Source organism: Dromaius novaehollandiae, chromosome 16 (genome assembly GCF_036370855.1).
Source record: "Dromaius novaehollandiae isolate bDroNov1 chromosome 16, bDroNov1.hap1, whole genome shotgun sequence".
NCBI lineage: Eukaryota > Metazoa > Chordata > Aves > Casuariiformes > Dromaiidae > Dromaius > Dromaius novaehollandiae.
Window position 1 is genome coordinate 2,210,042 of NC_088113.1, and position 16,611 is coordinate 2,226,652.

The window sequence follows — 16,611 nt, forward strand, 5'->3', positions numbered from 1 at the left end:
CATAGCAGATATCCATGCAATGAATCCAACCAGCCCAGCTCTATTAGTGAGCCCTAAGAAGATCAAAGATGATGCCACAAGATGAAGTGTCTGTTTTACATATCTTAAAAGCTTAAGAAAAATGAAAACATGTACAAAGAACCTGTATTAGGCTAATTTTATTGAAGATGGAAAGCCAACTCAAAGGTGAGGATTTGTGCCAGACTTAAAGCTTCCCTGTGACCACATTTCATCTTCCTTCTTAAGTTGCATTATGATACAATCTAATTATAGCATCACACGGTTCCTCACAGAGAGTATGCTTTTGAAGCAGCACAGTAAGTTTCTGAAAGTCACATAATTAAGGCTTTTTGTTACAGTCACAGGACCCATGGCACCTACTAGAGAGGTAGAAAAAAAGATGCTCTAGGAATAGTCGCGGGTAGGGGCTGACAATAGCTCTCCAGGAGCACAACTGCTGCCCTGTGAGGTGAGATGGATGCACAGCTAAGTTTCAAGGCACCCCAAAGTGTTGCCTTAGCTACCCTTGCTGTAGCAGAGATTGAAGTTACTAAAAAGTACCTGCATCAGCTTAGTCTAACTACTAGACACATAATACAGCCACAGGAAACAAGGAAGTGTGCCTGACATGCTTAGGAACTGTAGACTGGCCACTCATGGCTTACACATATTTAAGAAGAGAAAATAATTCCTAATATCTTAGTGTTTATTATGTTAGTATCTTGGTATCAAACAAAACTTAACAAAGTGTTGCTTCAGCCTCCCCTTCCCATCCTAAAGCCCTTCCTATGCTCCAGGAAGGGATTGCCTTCCTTCCCCAGATCCAGTTTCCCTGAGTTCGCACTGCCAAAGCCAGGATTTAGACATGCAACATCAAAACAGCTCTAACAAAATGCTAGACTAATCCAGGAAAGCAGAAGAAAACTCAGATAAACAGATACCCCACCCCCAAAGGTATACTTCAACATGGGGGGGGGGGGGGGGGGGGGGGGGGGGGGGAGGACCCTTACCCTTCTCTGAAGTCAGCTAGCCACCCCAACAGTGGTAAGGGATGTGAGGTTTTATAGACAGCTTCCCCCTTCGTCACCCATTTTAAGGGGGAATGCACTCATTTCCACCCTTTCCCAGGTGCCTCACTGCTACTCACCTGACATATTAGTTCTCTATTTATGGACTCCCCTTCACCACCAGCATGGTAAGGACTCAACTCTAATTGAAGTTTATTAAGGACATGCTTATGTTTGTTTCTTTTGGTGCTGGAGTGTTGTCTGTCAAGTAGGCCACTTTCTTTCCTGCCTTGTGCATTTGTTTTTTCTTTCTCTTCAAGGACTTACAGGTATTAGCTGGCTCCCCTCTTAGCCTTCGATTTGCTTTAGTAAATGAACTAAGTCCTTTTAATCACTTGCCACAGTGAAGGCTCTTCACTCATTCAGACATTTTCATGTTTTTCCCTAATTTAGATTTAGCCCTGCCTAGCCTGGGCTGCAGACTGGATTTGAACTGAGGTTGTACCAGCACTTTTTACACTGCCTTCTCTTTTTGTCCTGGAAAAAATCTCAAAAAATAGAGTCTTACAGGTGTTTTGTTCTACTGAAAATTGATTGAGCTTGAAATACGTGTTGTAGCAAGCCTGTCAGTCTGCTTTATTCCTTCATTTCTGACAGTTGTTTGAGATATTCTTGAGAGCTTGCTTGTGTCTGTGTTGGCCTTAATGCACTTACAGATGATAGAAAAGTCATAGTAGCACTACTGGCCTCCACCTGTGACCACTGCATTTAACGTCTTGTTTCTGAATGCATTAAAGAGGTGTTCTCAGCCATCACTTTAAATTCTGTAGCACAGAGAAAATTCATGGGCAATTTGTGATAAATTCTATTTCAGTGCTACAGCTCCACTTTATGAACTTGGTAAGTTCACTGTCATAGAAGGAATAACTTGGAGCATTTCAACTCGCTCTGTCACAGATTTGGCCATGATTCCTCTCTCTGGATGTTTGCTCTGTGTTGAGCTGTGTTGACTCCTGTGCCCCATGGTCTTGGCACTTTAAGGCCCAGGAATCTGGACAGAGCCCAGGCACTGCCCTGGCTCAAGGTCTCTCAGGACACTCCCACGTCCAGCTCTTTTGTCAGACCTGTCCCTGCTGAGAGGTGGGATTTGCAGTTCTCTGGCAGTAATGTGTCCACACAGTCCAAGTTCATGCTTTCCCAAAACATCAGCTATGTTGCAGCCACTCAGTTCTCCAGGGACACCTGCTAGTAATTGCAGATAACACACACCAACAGAGTTGCCATTTCAGTTGGCATCAATATGAAGTACCTGATCTACATGAAACAATAAGTCCAGCGTGAATTTTTTAAGTACTCTGGAGTGTTTCTTGGGTTGACCGCAGGTTTTTTAGTGTCACCCAGGAGCTGCCTGTGCCCTTCACAGTTTGTCTGCTGAACTTGGAGTTCTGGCCATGTGACACAAATTGGATCTTTTTAAGAGATCCAGCAAACTAGGCATGTAGGGTAGTAATAGAAGATGGACATACAGATTAAACGTACACATCATTGATCCTTATCTGACCTGGCTTGGTAGTGACCAAGAGCATTACTTAGCCATTCTGGAATCTGCACAAAGTGAGCTGGAGTGACACAGGACTCTGATGTACATGTCTCCAAGGTATTGTAGAAGGAGACTAAATGTTTATAAGAACTGCTGAATCCACCAGGCAGCAAGGCATCAAAAGATCAGGGCTGGCAGTGCTAAATGTCCATGTCCTCATGTAGTCTTGGCCCTTGGTGGTCAGACATTATGGAAGTAGGCATGGCATTAACAAGCTGCAGACATCTTTACTTCCGCTGCTTTGAAATGACTGAATCACGCCTGAAAACCAAGTGTCCCCCACAGCTTCCCATGGCTTGGCTTGGATATATATGCAGGATGGTAGGAGCAACAGTCCTACAAGATTGGCTAAGCTTCATGGCCCTATGAGCTACACACATAAACCTTTATATGGGAGAGAGCCACAAGATACATATCACATATCTCAGAGGGCCAAACGGAGGGGAAAGTCAGTGGCTGGTTCACACCCACAGGTGATAACATTTCACAGGCAACTTGGTGATGCCCTGTGGAACGGGTCTGACCAGATATTGACCGGGGTGTTCAGTGGGGCTGGGATATTAGCTACCGCTGCTGGCTCACCCCGATGTTGGTCAGGCAGTATACTGAAATAGCACCCACACTGCTTATGAGCTGTATGCAAGTGAGGGGCCCCAGCTGGACCATGTCTCACATACAGGTGCTAATGCTTTCTCTAATCTGAAGTTTCATGGTCTTTGACAGCCTCTGGCAGGATGCATGCATTTCTCAGGAGAGCAAGCTGCTAGCCAACAAGGTTATAGAAATAAAAAAGTGGTCTGTGCCTCTTAAGTAAGTGGGCCTTAGTCACCTTAATCCTGCTGGGCCTAAGACAGCAAATACAGGAACTTCCCATTTGTACTATTTTTGGAAGCATCATGATTTTCAGACCACTCTCCTCATGCTTTTTAGACCTGAACCGTGATTTTCAAGTGCTTGAAGTTGTCAGCACTGGTATTAGTCAGGCAAGAGAGGGGTGCATGGGAGAGAGGAGATGCAACAGGAACAAAATTCAGCCTGGACATTTCTGATGCAAATGACCACCTGCAAGTTGATTTAAGTGTCATCATGTCTCATGAAACTAGAGTGTGTTTCATGTGTCAGAAACATTTCAGACAGCCTCTTGCCACTAGCAGAGCTTATAATTAGGGGCTAGCAAGTGTCTGCGCTCACTGCTCTGTTCTGGCTGGCATCACACCCACAAGGCAGCTTTATCAACTCTTTACTTCAAAGATAAAAGACTTACCTGTTATTTCAATATCAATGAGACATTAACTGATTTCAATGAAAGGTTAATTCCAGCATATAAGTAGAACTCTGTTCTTAATATTTTTACTAGGTTTAGTTGTTTTAACTTTTGTCTAAAATTATTTAGAAGATAATTAAGTCCCATTGGTGCCTGGAGTACTACGAACAGAAGAAAGGTTCAAATGCTAGTAAATCTGTCTTCCTGTCTGCCTTATAAATGCAGAGAGAAATAATTGTAATGAAAATGCATGGGACTGTCTTCTACAATAGAGTGCAGTAGCAGGATACCTTCTTACACATCTGTTCCCCTCCCTCCAAAGGCCAAATTTGCAGAAATCTTCACAGCTGGATACTGAGCTCTTTCAGATTCTGGCTGCAAGTGGCGCAGCCTGAGTGCTGTGCACCAGATTGCAGTGCCTACAAGGTAACTAAGTCCTCTGGAAATCTAGTTTGCATTTTAGGCTTCAAGTGAGCCTATCCTTTTGGGAGGAGAAGGCACCAGTACTGTACAAGTCAATGAACAGATTCTAATAGCTACAGAGACAAGGCAAAAGTGCCACTAACCTCTAATATTTAAATCCTGCAAGATATTTTCCGAAGTTCTCCAGTGCAGTTCATGATAGTGTTAACAAATACATGCAATGTATATAAGACAATTCATCTTAGCAGCATGATGACTATTGCCCAAATGTTTTCTCTCTTATTATTTCTCTCTTATTGTTACCCTGTATTTGTAATAAATAGAAAATTGTTCAGGTCAGTATTTGTCTTCCTCAATATCACTAGTTGGCTTATCTTTTATATCTCTCTTTCTTTCCTCCCAGATTGTTGGCTCTCATAATTCATCTGATAACTACTGTCTGTTTCATTAATCCAGCAGACGTAGGAAAGTAAAGTGGTGAATTGAAAAAGAGACGATAGATTTCACTAATCTGAAAGATGTGTGATAACAAATTCATGAATCTGATCACAAATTTAGGTGAGTCTGAGAAGAATATTAATGAAGTCAGAGAGTGGATGTGTACTTCCGTTGTTTCAAACTGACAGTTTGACACTGTGAGCTTTACTTCCCTGAGGATTTCTTTGCAATCTCTTTGTACACTAGAAAAGTGGGGAGTGCAGAGTTGGAAACGGGTTAAAGAATGGAGCACAAGTGATGATTTGCTTTCAGAAAAAATTCCTCCAGTCTTAAAATCAATATGCAGGGTGTTAACTCTGACAGCCACGGGCCAGTAACCTGTGGAACTCCCGTGCTGCAGGATATTATAGATCATTAGATTCTAGCTTAAAAAGAATTCAAGCAAAGGGTAGGCATTTACTCAACAGAAAAAGCAGCTCTAATCCAAGTTATGCCTATGCTGTCTTTGCCCCTCCTCTCAGACAAAACAGAGGGTGGAAGTGTCCCAGGAAAAAATATGCCTTTTTGAACAAAGGGTGCTGTAACAGGATTTTTTTACTTTGTTCTGGATGTGCATGTCCTTCTTTCACAGAAGATAACATGGTGGTCTAGGCAGGAGCAGGATGTATTGGAGTGTTTATTTAGCTAGTCTGGGAGCTCCTTTGAAGTACTCACAGGAAACCAGAGACAGAAACTCCACATAGATGTAGGTTTTAACTGGTTATATACAATTAGATGTGTGTGATTACACACACATCCCTTTCCAAGAGCCAAGGCCCATGCTGGCAAGTCCTGATTTCTAATCTGATAGAGACCAAACGAGAGGAAAACTCCAGGGAATCTGCTGGGGCTCTGGATGAGCCTCCCTGTCGGAGAGAACCACTTGGCATGGAGTGGCTCAAAAATGGACTGGTTTCCTAAGGATTAGTGGATTTTGTGTCTGAGGCCTCCTCTCATGCCCCACTTCAATCTGTATAAACCCCGACAACAAAAGGCAGCGTGTGCTGTGGCCACATGTGCGCAGAGCAGCAAGGTTGTAGCCATGTGTGAGTAAGCCAGGTCACCCTTCTAGTCTGGGGGTTCCCCATGCCTTTGCCTCCCTCCTGCCTGTAGTCACAGATTTGCACCAAATATACAGACTGAATGATCTCAGAGCTTGCCCAACTTCTATCATATTTGGCTACAATCAGCCAATGAATTCAAAAGTCAATGGAAGGGTCAGGAATTGATAGAGGCAGACAGCACAGTCCCAGACATCATGTTTTCTTAGGAAAGTGGGTAAAACCTGGGGAAAAAACAGATCTGTTTAATAGCTTGGTAAAAATCTGGCCCACTAGCACAGACAAACTGGAACAACATGTTCAAATGATAGACTTTATCAGAAAAACATGGCATTTTTATTTAATTTAATGAAGACTAGAACATATAACACACTGTGCAGTTTAATAGCACTCTTAAACCAACAAGGCTAAATTTTTGCAGGGAATCTGAAAGTGCTGCAAAATGACCAGTACCCAAAGCCATAGTGGCTGCAGAGAGTTTTGTTTCATCAATAAAATAAAAAAGAAGAAACAATTTCCCCATATGTCGCTGAAGTAGCATAGCACTGCCAATTCAAAGAGAGATTAGAGGCACAGGGGGGTTGTACAATATAGGTATGTATTCTGCAGAATTAAGCAATCTAAAAATGGTTATTTACAGAGGCTGACTTGACCCTAAAACGTGCACTCCAAATTGCTATATCAACAGAGATACCTATTAAACATGCCAGGGTGCTGCAGCACTGTAAGGTCTGTGCAACAAATAAACTAAGGGTCAAGCATAAAATACAGCTTAGGCAATACCCACTATGTACTTTTGCTGTGAGAAAGGTTCCCAATGCAAATGATTATTGATTTCCCGACAATCTTGTAGAAACTGCAATGAATTAGGGTATATGCAGTAATTGCGGAGGTCAGCGCATAATCACTACTTTCAAAAGACACTTCCAGAGGATTTCAGAGTCCTTGTTTGCTGGTGAGAGGCTAAAGCTCACTGATAATGTTGTACAGTTTCCCAGCTCTCAAGTATAAAGAACAATAAGTGAGATGTGGCTGACAAATGGAAAGAATAAAAGTTTGCGTGAAACTTGTCCGGGGTCTGCTCTCTGAGTAACATCCCCAAATGATTATCCAGCTATCTAAAAAAAACATACGAAGAAAAAACTTTCTCTCAGATTTTAAGCATGAGTTCCTGTAATGCTTCCTGAGAAGACCTGGCCAACCCTAGGTCAGGTCAGCCATGGCTTTGTTGAGCTGAGTTTTGCAGCTCTCCAGGAATGGGGATATCTCCACCTCTCTGCTGACCTGGTCTGTAGCTGTACCACCCTCCCTGTGAAAATGTTTCCCCCAATATCAGTTCTGCACCTCCCAACCTGAAGTTTGATGTTATAATTATCAACATATATAACATATAATAAAACTTAATTATCAATAGCAGCTCATCTTAGGACAAAGGTTTGTGCCCTTTCCTTCCTTGGACTTGAGGAGTTGTGAGTCTATATGCTAGATGCAGCTGATGGTATTCTCTGCTTGCTCAATTGTAAAACCCTTGGTTTCTTTGCTTACAGTCTTGGCCAATGTAACCTGTTTAGGCGCATGTTTCTCTCAGTGTCAGTTGGCTGTGGTGCGTGCACAGCAAAGCTTCAGTGGACTGAGTTGCCAAATTTGAACAAGTTTCTACTGAGCACATGTAAGCTGATAATTTTCAAAGGCTCTCAAAATATCACAAACTATACTTCTCTTACAGTGTTCCTGTTTTATTGAAATTGTTCCTAAAAGTCTTCCTCTTGAACTGGATGCTTGTGCTCAAATATTGGAGCCCAGATCTTGGGTGTTTGGCAAGTGCTAAGAAGTTTATACAGAACAGGGGGAGCAGGGCAGTTTTGAATACAAATATTGCTTCTGTGAGCCTGGTGCTTCCCAGGCTTGATAGCGAGTACCTAGTTCTGAGGTGATGCAACAGAAGAAATATTCTAGATAGTCAGAGATGCTGTTAGCTAAAGGGTGAGGGGTATTACAGTGAATGGATTATCAAACTGCTTGTTTTCTCCAAAGAGAAATGACTGGACTTAATTTGAGATGTGACAGATAGGAGGTTAATTTAACCATCCAACTCCCATCCAAGTCAATGTATTTCATCCAGCTAAAGTCCTTCTGCCCTGCTTTGAGAAGCTGAAGCATTATCACAACCTTTCATGTGGAAAGGAGACTAATTTAGAGGATCTCTCTGAACAAGCTGATATGAAAAGAGACACCTAAACTTTCTTCTGTCAGGCAAAAGAATGGTATCACTTGAAATCTGGCAGTTCCATGATCTGATACACTGTCCCACATCAGAAGCTCAAGGGGTCTTCTGAAGCAGTTCTCTGCAAATCTGACTCTTCAGTACTTGTGATGCACTGGCAAGCTAAGACTGAACAAAATATAGCAGAGAGTTTGGCAGACGGGAGTCTCCTCAAAGAGAAATTCATGATGCATAGACATCACCTGCTATGCACCTCAGCAGGGTAGTATGGTAGAGGAAGGAAGGTTTTTTTTTCAAAACTATCAATAAAATCTGTGTGGAAAAACCCTGAACTTGAGGGTCCCTAAAAGCTTGTTTTCTGAATCATTTTCCCTTTTTAGCTATTTGATACATATCCATATTTGCTCATTTCCATAGTCCATAAACAGAAACAGGAAAATACTGAGATACCAGCTTTTTCCATGTAATGCTGAAAGTTAGAAATAATCAATAAAAATGAGTCCTTATATTTCAGGAGCTATCCGAGGTTTATTTTGCGTGCATGTGTGGAGATGGACAAATGCCCAGAAGTTATTTTAGCTCCTTTAGCTCTCATTAAGCATGCAAATCCACCACATGACTGTTAAATGCATCCAAAGGGTGTTTTTTGTAAGTCTTCTCTGCTAAATTCCTGGCAGCCTGTGCTTCTGTAATAAACAATGGTTTCCTACATTTCCAACCACATAGGTTTATGATATTGCAGGGAAAGATATGTATGTCTGCAGTCTTGTGCATGACTCACCTGATTCTACGGTGGCTCTGAGCATGAGCATTGACCGGTGCTGGTGCTGCCATGAAGCCTATGAAGGCAGTAGAAGACAGCTCATGCCTTCAGGATGTGGCTTATTAGGCTTTTGCACTCAAAACACACAGGTCTTTCACCACTTTGGTATCAGTCACAGCACAGGGCCAAAAAGACATGTCTGAGAGGGCTAGAGTAGCTACTGGGAGCCGATGTACCTTCACAAGTGCAGCACTGGACCCAAGTGCAGCAATGGACACAAGCTGGTGTCCGAGTTATCCCAGATGGGCTATTCTGGTGTCTGAGCTTTCTGTAGATCTCTCTGACTAGCACTGCATTTTGCTGGGAGCATGTGTCTTGAGTGGTCTCTGGAAACCATGTTGAGCAAAGCCCTCCTCCAGTCTCCATTGCCAAGGCAGGCTCAGCTGCAGGGCTGAGGCTGAGCCAGCAGAGCCACCAGTGCATACAGGGGCCTGCTGCCTGTCCAGGAGCCAGTGAGGACATCAGCCGCTGCTGAAACTTTGCGGTCTGCCGGCATGTGAGCGGGAGGACCAGGTGTCCAGGAGGGGTCCACAGGGATCTCCTGCTGACATGTCCAATAGACCTTCAACGTCAGGTGCAACCAGAACAAAACTCCAGAATCAGCCAGTGTGGACCCCAGGAAGGGATTTGATATCCTGAGCCTTGATATTGCTATGTAGGCACTGTGTTTCCACAGGCTTAAATCATGCCTGTCTGCATCTACCCATCACCGTGGTCCCTGGGCTGGCTGCCCCTGCTCCACTGAAAGCAGACAGGGGAGCCCACAGCTCCTCATGCCAGCTGTGACTGGTGGGTCTCCCTGCTGCCTTGATTGGCCTGTTAGCAGATGGCAGTTCTCACTCACAGTAGACAGTTTACCATTCAATCTTCTTTCAAATCAGGTAAAAATACCAGTTCACAGCAACCATTTGTGGTATTTGCTTATATATTTATTAAAAGCCACTTTATTACAATGTCAATGTTCAGGCCCTCGGAGCTGCCTGACATCAGCTGTCTTAGGAAGCAAAGCCCCTGTGTAAACAAAAAGTAAAAGTCACCCCCCAGAGCAACAGCAATGCTGCGCTCTATTAGTAAAAGCTCGAAGCACTGAATAATTCTCCCGCCTACCATGTCAGTAATCTAACAACACAACACTTCAGTCAGCATAAAAAACAGACACGATATTTTCTAAATTGATAGAATATCTATTGAAAACCTATTTAGACACTTTAATGGGATAACAGGAACACCATGCCAATCTGCGGAGGTGGAGAGCTCATCAGAAACTTTAATACTTTCCATATGCACAAGAAAATATCATTTACAGAGATTTTTTCCTAGTTTCATCCATCTACCTCACCAAACTATTCCTTTTTGTCTCTTATTTATGGCTGTAATTTTGATGCCACAGTTAGTGTACATGATCTGCTGTATATTTCTGTTATTTGCTTTGAAATTGCTCTTTTCAGCTCGTATCTGAAGTCATTTATTTGCCCACAAAATAACCAGGCCCTGAACCATTTCCTGGTAACTGGTTTTGCAGTGCCTGGAATTTTTCTGTAATGGTATATATACATTCTTTATTATTGCACTTAAATACTTATTAACAATTCATGGAATCTTAAATGGCTGAAAAAACAGATTCTTGAGTTAAATATTTCTAGAGGGTCTCTTAGACCAGAGCTCTTCTCTGTGAGTGTAGGTTGCACAGCAGAAGGGAGCACAGCTCAAAGTTGGTCTTGCCAGGGAAATTACATTTTTTAATGAACAATACATTTAATTCATGTACAAAGGAAAGTGACACAGCTGCTCAGGGGATGCTGTAATAGGCTACAAATAATTTTGCATCGTATGTACTTTGATTTTACCAGCCTTTGTATTACGGCCACCAGAGATCTCATTGCATCTTCTGTGACTGAGCATCCTGATCTGAAGCCATGAGGTTCCAGTGTCTATGGCCTTCGTCACACGCACCTCAGGTCAGTAAACTATAGTCACATTGGGCCTCCTTAGACTTTGCTGCACATGAATCGCCTCAAGAGATGCTTTCTCCCAGCCGTCCTCCCCCTACAATCATCTTTGTGGCACAGACAGGATGATTGAGGCAGCAAAAGGCAGTGATGCACCTGAGTCATGAAGCAAACCAGCAGCAGAAGCAGAGGTCCAGTTGCAAGTCCGGATCCATGGATGGAGCAGTGGTGCCTGGCAGCAGAGCTGCCAGCCCAACTACATCCAACAGGCAATTTGGTCCTGTGGCCAGCACAGTCAGGCTTGTGTCCCAGCTCAGGGCATCTTCAGGAACCGTCCTTAGCGTCTATGGCTCAAAGCACCAGCTCTCAGGGACCCCCTGTTAGCATAGAGTGCATAGTCACCTGGAGAACAGGGTTTGGGATGGTTTCTCCATTTCAGGGCACTATGACACATTTCTTCTCTGGCAACTGACCATGGGTAAGATTTTCCCCTTCTGCAGACCCAGAAAATCTCCAATGCATGTTTGTGCCTCAGTCAAGTGAAATATCTGGCTAAAATGGCAGAACATATTTAGAACACAGGATATATCTAAACCTAAAAAGCTAGCTGCAAAATGCATGTGGCCACCTTTACTCTCAGTTCTGAAGAATCAAGAAACAAACAAAAAAACCCAGGCAAACTCCTTTAAACCCATACAGCTTCCCTTCTCTGCTGCTTTGCTTTTGCCTCTTTTTAAGTTGGGATTTTGTACTCAGCTGCCCTGGCCAGCTGACAGGGGCTTAATCCCTGAAAAGCCTTTCCTTCTCCTCTACCTGGACCATCCCAAACTCATCACCTCTATCAGTCTTTCCAACAGCTGCCAGAGCCCACCAGCTCTGGCTGCCAGGTTGCCTCTGGCCAAGCCCTTGGCAGGCTGGCAACTCAAAGGGGGTGAGGGGCTCTGCTGGTTAACTAATATTGACTCTAGCTACTTTGACTGTCAGAAGGAAAACAAGGAATTTGTAGTTATCTGTACTCTTATTGAAAGTATGGAGCCCTTAAAACATGCATGCTTTCCAAGCCGTGGCTGAACCTTTCAAAGAAGTAGCAGTTTCTCTACAAGCTTGTTTCTTCATGAAAGGCAGGAATGAGATAATACGATATGTAAGCCTCTGGGGACCTGACACTTAATTGTCTTCCCACTGAAAAGCTGATCAATTTGGAGTCACTCCCTGGAGGGTCCTCCGTTTATCTTGATCTCTTATTTCACTCCTTGTAGCACACAATTTCACCCACATTCCTTCTAGCACTGTAAATTCAGGAAATGCATTTGTCTCTGGTTTCATCAGTGCCTTCCATAAAGCTGATGTGTGAGAAGCCACCACCAGTGATTCAATAATCGAGGCCTGAGACTGTGAGCAGAGGAAACCCACGCTTACTTCCATTGACTGTCAGGCAATGAAAACTATTTTACATCTCCACTGCATCCATAATACGCAGTAACAACAGATGCTCTACAGAGATGTAATCAAAGGAAAGAAGGAAGTTTTTCAGTGTCAGTCTCCCAGGGTTGGTTCCAGCCAAATTCCTGTGCTGGGCAGCCACAAGGGACTGTTTAAGATCATCTGGTGTTAGTTCCTGTATATGACAGAAAATAACATGAGGAGAAACAACAACAAAGAGTATTTCTGCGTGCAGCACTCATAGCAGTAGGACTCTCTGGAGAGGAGACACAGAAAGCAAGTAGGATGGGCAGAAACAAGTGCAACGCTTGAGAGTTCATTCTGAGTGCTGGCAGCAAAGACAGGGTGAAAACTGTGTCACTGGAGATCTTTGGTGTGGGTAGACTGATCCTGTGGTAGCTGGCAAGACACTAGCTGGCCTCCTGGGGCCCTGTTCTTGGTGACCGCCCAGTGGACTTCCAGTTCAGTGCTTCTTACGATCCCAAGTGGTCTGACGCAATCAGTTGTCCTGTGCTCTTGTATTTCGGATAGTGAAGCCATTCCTCACGGGTTCTTGACATTTCTCTTTCCGTCATTTGGGGATGGTATGGCTGAGTGTCTGTCCCATCAGCATCTGTATGTGGTGATGAAGTACCTGCCAAGGTGAGGACTCTGTGCAGGGAGATGGGGCAGGCCAGTTTGGTGCTGTGCTACTCTCCAGTGGGGGTCATATCCTACTGGTTTTGGTACTACCCTCAGTCTCTAAGTGAGCCTTTTCTCCAGATATTCCCATGGTAACTGGTGTCTGTCCAAAGATTTGCTGGGAAAGGAAAACAGAAGCTCCCAAGAGACATCACATCAACATTTCAGAGCCAAAATAATTTTATTTGTTGGCTAGACTAGTTCATATTTTGAATATTTACCAAAAAGCTTTTCTAATGGGATTTATTTATAACAGCAGTCATGTTAGTGGCAGAGAAGGAGTGAAAGAGTCCTAGATGCATAATAAAAATATGAAACTAGATTATATTGCTTGGCTTCAGCGTGTATGATAGAGTTCTTGCCACAGCACAGAGAAAAGCTCTTGCCATACTGAAATTAAAGCTCTCATGTAGCCTGTTCTCCTTCAATTTGACATGAACTTGACAACTATGACCCACAGATGTGCTAGAACCAGTATCACTTGGGCTGTTATTGACAGACTGTTTCCTTGCTGATCTCTGTCAGTCTGACTCTACTCATCTCTTCTCTCTTCTGCTTGGACTATCAAGGCTTTGGGCCTGGGTCCACCTTTGTTTGCAGAGCAGCCAGCACATGGAAGTCTTAATCCATGATGGGGAGTTCTGGAGTGATGCACCAGTATAAATATTAAATAATGAGAAAGCTCAGTACTTTGCAATCAGTGCAAACCCTCTATTTAGTCTGTTAGCAAGAACCCCCAAATCCTCACTTCTTGCTTTTGTCTTCTGTAGATTCCACTTGTCATGTAGTGGATCTTTCATCTCAATAGGACTTTTATCTTCAAACATGTCAGATCTTTAAAGAACTGGAAAACATTAACAGGCAGCAAGAAACTTTCTTTTAATTTGATAGATGTAAGAGAAAGAGGAAAATGTAAACAGTTTAACTAGTAGAGACTGCCTTTGGACCAGGGCTCTTGTTCTTAAACTTTTATTGGGTTCTTCTCAGTATGATGGTCCACCGTTGAAGCAATGCTGGTCAGCAGTTATTCCGATTAAAGGGGAGTGGCTAAGTTGTGCTATATTAATTTCACTGTGTGTGTTTGCAGCTTCAACAGTTTTGATGTTGCTATTCTGTACTAAGCTGTAATCAAGAAGCTTGTAATTGAAGGAGGCTGCGTAAGAGTGACCTCCCAATGGACAGCACTTCTGCTCCATACTAATGAGCTGCTGCAGAAGGTATCATTTAGAGTCGTTAACAGCAACAAGGAGGTGATAGTAATGCTGCAAATGAAACTGTGTAAGCAGGAGACTCTTTTTAATGTCTGCTCCAAAGAGCAGCTTCTAGAAGAGCGTTTATGACTGTTGTTTGTTTACCCGAAAAAGTAGCAGAAGAGCCTGTGTGATGCAGCCATATCCCATATGACATTAAGGATCCTTAATCAAAAAAAAATGTGTTTTTTTCCTTTGTTCTGAATTTGAAGTGAAGAAGCATCTTAGTCACAAGCTGAAGGGCCAAATTCAGCCATGGTGTTGTTCCTTCAGCTTTATCAAAATCACCCCAGAATGGTGCCCTGCTGTGCACTATGGGGAATAACAAGATAGTGTCAAGATATTTATCTAGGGAATATATTCATCTATCTCCTTTTGAGGAGATAAAGATAGCTGTGAGCAGTAGGAGAGATTTTGCTGTCTTGTGTTGGACCAGATGATCTGACTTATAGCCAGGCTTGTGGCCAGGGGAAAAAAGAATGAGAGATTTTTCTAAATTTTCTTCCACGATGAAAGGTTTGGGCTTTGAATAAGGATGCCCTGTACTGGCATTGTAACAGGAGATATAGGTTTAATTCCTAGCTCTTCTAATTTATTAAGTTGCTGAGTCTTTTCATATGTGTACTCTGTTTGAAGTCCCATCATCTGGAGTCAAGTGAACACTCCAACTTTCATTTTTGTAATTTTTTAGCCTCTGTCATTGCATAAAATGCTTGAAAATGTAACTGTAAATGAAAGTTAGAAGGACAGTAGGCACATAAAAATACTGTAAATGTATGCAAAGAGGAACCAAAAGCATATCATGATTTCTAAATCACTCTTAATTTGTAGGAGGAATGAACAGATTCATGATTTTAGGATGCTAAGGATTAGCAAAAGTATAATTAATCTCTTGTCTCCATTATGCCTGTGAAAATGGTATTAATAAAGCAGCATTCATCCATTGTAGATTGTAAGTGCTTCAGGGCACTGTCTACCTCTCAATGAGCTATCATGTAGGGCCTAATGGAGAAGGGCCCTCATAGTCTTCAATTAGGCCTTAATACAATATAAATGACAAGCTGTTTTTATTGCCAGTATCACTCTGTTCCCCACTGCTTGCAGTTTCAGTGATAGAGCCATGAGTGAACAGCTACATTTTAAGGCAGAAGGCAACCAAATTTTAAATAATATGAGATAGCCATTTTAATAAGTCAAGTTCCTCAAAGCAAAGTTATCATAATAAGTGAGAACAAGGTGACTGTAATTGTATTGATGTGAAATACAGAAAACTAATTAATTTTCTTCAGCAAGGTCTCAGAAAGGTCACAGGGAGGCAACGCAGTTTGTCATAAGGATGCTAAATGCTGTAAATATTTAAATGGCTCACAGAAATCACTGATCTGTTCCAGAACTTGAAAGGAGTCTCGCTTTGAAGAGACAGTAACATGTCTCACCAGCTCCTTTGGTTTGAACATTAAGCGCATCCTAACTTGCAGAGTTGTGGATGAGAGCTGTTTGGGACTTCATGGTGAAGTGCCTGCAACGAAAAGTGGGGATGGGAAAAAGGATTGGCCATGGGCTGTGGAGCACTTCATTGCCAGGCTCCAATCTCGTCCAGGTCAGTAGAGATGGAAACTCATTACCAGCTGATGGCTGTTCAGTGGCCTGTGTGAAATGAGGAGGTGGTTTCAGTCCAATTCCCTTGTGGCCAGGTGTCCTCAGCATCAAAACCACCTCTTGAACTGGCAGTGTCTCGGCAGTTCCGGCAACTGGCAGTTGTCTTCGCCAGTGTCTGACTGGCTCGTCAGAGTGCACCCTCTGAGCGGAGAGGATGGATGATCTGTGCAGCCCACTACAGAGGAGCCCCCTTGCAGTAAGGGGAGCTGAGTTTTTTGTGCAGTACAACTGTGTGACAGATTCCTGGGGGTTCTCAGCAGTTTTTATTTGTTCATGCAGATATGGCTGGTGCTGTGGCTAAGCTGCTTCAGGTATCTGTTGAAAACTAGCCTCGGTTTCTCAGCACTCCTGTGAATATAGTCATTGTCACTGACTCCCCAGGAGTCACATTTTGAGATCAGCCAAAGTGCCACACAATGACTGATTGCAGGCCCAAATTGCAGCTATAGCAGGATTTTCTTGTCAGGTGGGCCCCTATTCTTGCCAGAATGGCCTGGTGTCTTCCACATGTGCCGTGATACCTGCCAGAGCTGAGTAGATGGCTGGGTATAGACCACTAAGAGGCAATGAGGCAGTTTTGTACCAGCATGATCAGGGACCTAGCAAGCCTTTGCACCTAACTACAGATAGGCCCCTGCATTGCTCTCAGGGAGGTGGGAATGGGTGTCTTTCCTGGAGAAATTGGGCTTTCACTTAATTGACTACCCTAAATGACTAGCTTATGCTCAGTGCCCACAGATATTATAGAAT

At 43.2% G+C, this 16,611-nt stretch overlaps 1 long non-coding RNA gene across 2 annotated transcripts in view; it reads left to right on the forward strand.

Moving 5' to 3' along the window:
- Positions 1-16,611, forward strand: part of LOC112990726 (uncharacterized) — a 164,406-nt gene that overhangs the window by 110,073 nt on the left and 37,722 nt on the right. For both annotated transcript variants that reach the window (XR_010391834.1, XR_010391833.1), the window contains exons 4-6: positions 822-954; positions 1,129-1,195; positions 10,730-10,837. This is a non-coding gene — a long non-coding RNA (uncharacterized LOC112990726). The remainder of the gene's footprint in view (positions 1-821; positions 955-1,128; positions 1,196-10,729; positions 10,838-16,611) is intronic.